A 6,149-nucleotide genomic window follows, 5' to 3' on the forward strand; every position below is an offset into this window, starting at 1 on the left:
CTTCCTTTGGCAGATCCTAACTTCCTGTCTAGGTGTGACTACAAATGAGACTACGATCCAGAAACTCTCCTTAACTCTTGAAAGTGTTGAGAAATCCACTGCCAAAGCAATAGCTGCTCAACAGAAATCCCTGGACTCTCTGACCAAGGTTGTCTGTGATAACAGGATAGCCCTTGGTTGTCCTTTAGCTGCTGAGCCCGGAGGTGTCTTGTGCTGTGGCCAGCACCACTTACTGTACCAGGATCAACACTTCCCAGTTGGCCTGGGAAAGTGACTCCTTCAGTGGGGTATCTTTTTTTTTTTTTACTTATTGGATTTTGATTGGTTTGGGTCTTGGGGATGAAGGCTGTGAAGTGCACTGCAGACATTGGGAATTATCATGCTCATATAATCACAGTAAGTGCCCTAGTGCACTGTATTCTCTGCAGAGCTTCAAATGTGTGTTTATAGCTGCTAACCACCAAGGAGATGATCTCTCTAAAACTGGAATATCAGAAAAAGAATGAAGATAATGACCAACTTAAACAAATGTGAACCTAAGGCCAATATCACAGAGATTCAGCAAAAAACATCGTGAGTTGTGAAGACCATACAGGATTAGCAGAAGGTGCAAGAAGCTCGGAGCAGTAGCTGGGGTGGTGCTAAGGCCTTAAATTTTGATCACAGCTTCCAGTTAAGCTGAGAGTCTGATCAAAGGGGTGTGGGGGAGGGATTGTTGAAAAGACAAGAAAAAGACAAGAAGCCTAAAATGGAGTCACCTGTGCTAAGCCCACATACCAAGCAGAGGCTTAATACCTTATCTTAATCTCAGTTCAATCTCTCAAAGGGCCGAATCCTAAATCTAAACCACTCAGTCTGAAATCACTTGGTCAGCACTAGAGAGGCAACCTGCCTGCTGGACCCCGGCGTCCCCCAGAGGAAGTTGACTTTGCCACAAACAATCCGCTCATTGCTAGGAACCTCCGTGTCCCACTGCCTGCTTTTCATGAAGACTAAATCCTTCATTTTATACAGTTCTTTGGAGCCCCTTTCCATCTGCTACATGGGATGCTGCCTGGCTCACAAATAGTTGAATAAAGCCAGTAAGATCCTTAAAATGTACTCAGTTGAATTCTGGGGTTCACCACTATCAAAGTCATTTTCTAAGTAAAAGTTTCCAGAAGAATCTTCCATTTAGGTTGATGATCCACTTCAAGGTAACGTTTCACTATAGACAAGTTTTAAATTTTCTTTAAAGAGTTTTAATTTATTTATTCATGAGAGACACAGAGAGAGGCAGAGACACAGGCAGAAGGAGAAGCAGGCTCCCTGTGGGGAGACTGATGTGGGACTTGGTCCCGGGACCCAGGATCATGACCTGAGCCAAGGGCAGATGCTCAACCGCTGAGCCACCCAGGCATCCCACAAGTTTGAAATTTGTAGACTAGTTCTGCACAAGCCACGCAAAACCCTTCTGCATGTGCTACTCAGTGCTTCATGAGACACAAGGTTCTGCAGCCTCTCCTACGGGACAGGCACCCTTCTCAGCCTTGCGTGAGTCCCTCTAGTCCTGTAGAATGGTTCCTGCTCCTGCCTCTGGTGGCTTCCTCACGCGCATTTACCCATTAACACTCAGCTGAGTATCTGGGAGGGACCCTGTGCAGGCTCTGGAATTCCCTCTGTGCAGCAGGGCTTCCTAGGACTCCTTTCTGGGAACTCCAGTTGCCGCGCTGTCCTTGGACTCTCAGCTCCATCTACTCCAGGACAGTCTCTGCCTGGCTTCCTGCTCCCCGCCTCTCCCTGGAAACACTCCCAAAGCAAGAAGCTGAGAACTGTAGGGCTCACCTATTGGTTTTCTTTCTTTTAAGGGTCACTTAATTGCCAGACGTTCACTCTCTGTCGGTTTTCAGTTGTTTCAGGCAGGAGGGCAAATCTACTTGGATAACTCTACTTTGACTAGTTATGAAATACATATTAAAATAGTACATAACCAGTATTACAAGCCAGACACATTGGTTAAATTAATAAGTGTAAATTGGCTTAGCTCACACAACAAAGTAAAAGATTATTGTATAAACTAACAGAGCAAAATCCAACTCTGCTCTTTGCAAGACTCTGGCTTATATGGCTAAGATTATGGCTAAAAGAAGGAGATTCAGAATGTTCAAAATAAAAGTTAGAGACAAGGTCTTGCCAGGCAAATACACATAGCAAGGAAATAAGAGTTATGGTCTTGGTGGCGAGAAGGGACACATCAGGGCAGTGCTCACATCCCTCGTTCTGTCTTCCACCTTCCAACTCTTGTTTCTTTCCATGATGGCTTTGTCTGGCACCCACTGTCCCTGTTAACCATGAGGCAGGCCAGAGTGCCAGACGATTCACATCTTCTGGGAGCATCCCAATCAGTCAGTGACGGGAGCTGGTATTTGTGCACCCTGGCACCTTCTCCCCTTGGATAGAATAACTGTGAGGCATGGAAGCTGGGATTGCCGAGTGGGATGAAACCCCAGTGCACTGTGGCACATGGTTTTATGATGTGCCGTTTACTGGCTGCCCACAGTTCCCGGACACCCCTTCCCACACTTTGCCAGTGTTTCTTCACTTCCCAAATAAGCCACTTGCTTTTGAATCCCCCATCTGAGAGTCTATCGCAAGGTGACCCAAATGAAGAGGGTATCAGAAAAGGCAGAAGGCAGGTCCCCAAACAAACCCAAACACAACAAATCCAAATATTAACGGTGTTAATGGTTAAATTTTGTAAAGAAGATAGAAGAGTTGTGAATGCCTGTGCCTTCAGTATCGGGGCAGTATATTTTACAAAGCAGAAACTAGAGAGGACGTGAAGGGAACTCACCCAAACACATTCAGGATAGGAAACTTCTCAGTCTAAGATAGGTTCTCGCTCCGTGGGGAAATCGGGAGAGTCCTTTCCACCAAAACCTGGGGGACATGGAGGCCTCCTATCACCACTGCTACTTACCACCATACTGGAGGAATCAAAGCAACGCAAATCCAAGCATGGGAATAGGATGTCTATTTACAAGACATCATTGGGTATCTGCCAATCCAAAAGAATTGATGGAAAATACTACTAAAAATAATGAAATGATTTATAAGGTAGCACTAACAATCTTCAGGTATATAGACAAATCTCTTAGCAGAGATGATGCTATCATATACAGCAAATATATGTAATTACAACAGCAAAAGTCTTATAAAAGAACTAGGGATAAATCTAGCAAAAATGTGCAAAACCCATATGAAGAAAACTATACAATGAAAAATAGACTTGAACAAATGGATAAACGGATATTTATCTGTGTGTGTGTATGGGCCTATTTTCTCAAATTTAATTTATAATTCATTGATATCTCAACAAAATACCTTTTTCCCCCTAAAGCTAAACAAGTGGGTTTTTAAAATGTATTTAGGGGGCACCTGGTTGGTGAAGCATCTGACTCTTAATCTCAGCTCAGGTCACGATCTCAGGGTCCTGAGATGGAGCCCGCACTGGGCTCTGGACTCAGAGTGGAGTCTATTTGAGATTATCCCTCTCCCTCTGTCTGTCCCCTGCTTTCAGTCTCTCTTTCTCTCTAAAATAAATCAATTTTAAAAATATTAAAATTGATTTGGAAGGATAAATGATCTAGACTTGCCAGGAAATCCTGAAAATGAGCAATTTTTGCAGGGAGGGATAGCCCCTGCATACATTCAAACACAATACTAATTAGTAAGATGGTGGCAAAAACAACGTGTCTTTGTGCATGGATAGACAGTAAAACAGATGCGGAAACCCGGTCATATACCCAATCGCATGCGGATATTTAGAGAGTTGGCAGTGGAAGAGGAGAAAAAAGGACAGAATGAAATTATTCTTGGTTTTTATGAAACAAAATGGAGCATTTTCACCGTGGATGGTCTAGGGGATGAGGGAGAGAATTCCTTCTGGGTTTTTGGCTCATGTGATGGATGGCGTGGCCGAAAGGTAATGTGGGTGGTTGACCTACCTAGCGCCTACTGCCTCTGGAATATTGGAAATGCAGGAAAAACTCCCTTACCGTAGTAATAATTAAAAAAAAAAAAAAAAAAGAAAACCCTGCAATAATAGAAGACAGAACATAACCTGTAATTGTGTTAATTGCATTAATCTCATATGAATGACGGGAAGCTCCGTGGGTCCTTGGCGTGACGCATTGTGTTCACCAGGTCTGTGGGTACCTGCACCGGATTCCCTTGTTGGCCACGTGTGGCTTATCTTGGTGACCCTGTGCCTGCTTTCAGCTGACATTTTCTGGGCCCCGCCTGAGCTCGGGCTCACAGGTAGCCAGGAAACCCCTCCGTGGGTTCCCTCGAACTGCCAACTCCTAGGCCTCCCTTTCCTGGCGTGGGAGCCTGCACTCCCTCCTCAGTGCCTACCCCTGCCCATCCAGCCCCTGTTGTAGGCAGAGACAGGTTTGTAAGTGAATTGTGTCACTATCTGCTTACACACCCCACAGGACACAGTCCGTGCTGGTGGCTTAGAAAGCTCCCGTGCATTCAGGTGTCCTTGTGTGACACCACGGCTCCTATGTTGCTCTCACCCCTGCTTTTTGCACAGCTACCTGCTTCGGACCCGTTGTGCTTGCCTTGAGCCTTGATGTCCTGCGGTCTCGGGGGGTTTTGGGTGGTCAGCGTTTGGGTGGCGGCTGGAGCTCCCTGAGCTGGGATCCCCCTCCACCATCTGAGGGGAGGACTTTGACCTTTCCTGGTCCTGTGCTTGTCCTCCGTGCTGTGTCCCCACGCTCCTGGCCTGGCTCCCAGTGGCTGCCCCCCCCGGAGCCCCCAGCCCCCCTGAGTCCTAAGCCTCCAGATGCCCCCTCTGTGGTTGCAGTAATCCGACTCTCCTTCCCAGCTGCCCCTTCCCTGAACTCCCAGCTGCCTCCTGAGCGGGCTCCCCTGCTCCCCACAGTTGGCCCTGCTCAGTGGACATTGACGAAGAAAGTCCTTCTGGAGTTTTCTCCCTGGGGTGCTCTGCTTTCCTGCCACAGGCCGCGCAGCACAGACCCAGAAGTGCAGGCCACTCCTGGACTCCGGTCATTGGGCAAGCTGACCCTGGGGGCCCCCTGGGGCAGGCCCGCTCCAGTTCAACCAGCAGCTGAGGCACTGGGCTCGGTTCCCGGACCTGCAGACCCTGGGTGAGTTCGAGGTGGATCCCTCCTGCCGCAGAGGCCAGTGGATCTGTGTGCAGGTGCCAGGCAGCAAGAGATCGGGACTGTGCGATCTGGGTGGTATTTGCTTCTCTCTGCGGGGCAGGACAGCATGGCCATCGGAGAAGGTTCCCTGTGGGGGTTGTCTGGGTTTTGCAGGATGAATAGGAGTTCTGGCACCCGGTGTGGAAGTGCGAGCCCCTGCGGTGTGTTGGGGACACACAAGCAGGCCAGTGTCTGCAGCTGGGAAGGCTGGTGGCCCGGGCCGGCGGCACCAGCAGCCACAGCACAGTGGGCTCTGGGAAGGCACCAGCCGGCGCTGTGGTTTCACCTTGGCCTCTGGGGCTGAGTGTGTCCATCAGGGCTGGCCCAGCGCCCGGGCCTCAGGGTGGCCTCAGAGGGGTGCGGGGGCACGTGGGCATCAGGGGAGGCGTCTCCAGGTTCTGCAACCAGCGGGAGGGATTCGACACCCTGGCCCTATCATGTGACCCAGGCCGTGGGGGGGTAGTAGGTGGACGCCCACCTTCCACTTTGCCCCCTGCTCCTCGGAGTCTGCGCCCATGGGGGCCTAGGACCTGAGAGTCCAGCAATGTCTTTTTTTTTTTTTTTTTTTAGAGAGACAGTGAGCGAGAGAGCAAGCACTGATGCGTGGGTGGGGGGTGTGGGGGCAGGGGACGCCGAGTCTCAGGCAGGCTGTGTGCTCCTTGTGAGGCCCCTGCAGGGCTGGACTTCATGACCTGAGAGCGTGACCTGAGCCCAGATCAGGAGCCCGACGCTCTACCGGCTACACCAGCAGGTGTTTCCCAGGGTCCAGCAGGTGCTCTGGGCCCAAGAGCCTCTGCAGACCTGCCGCCTGCCCCAGGGCCAAGGCTCAGGGGTCCCAAAGGCTGGGGCAGGCTTCACCACGGGGAGGGTAGTGCTCAGGGACAGAAGAGCCTGCAGGGAAGTGGGGAGGGGAGCAGACCCTGTGTGTGCATCAGAAGC

The sequence above is a fragment of the Canis lupus genome, chromosome 18 (genome assembly GCF_011100685.1).
Source record: "Canis lupus familiaris isolate Mischka breed German Shepherd chromosome 18, alternate assembly UU_Cfam_GSD_1.0, whole genome shotgun sequence".
Taxonomy (NCBI): domain Eukaryota; kingdom Metazoa; phylum Chordata; class Mammalia; order Carnivora; family Canidae; genus Canis; species Canis lupus.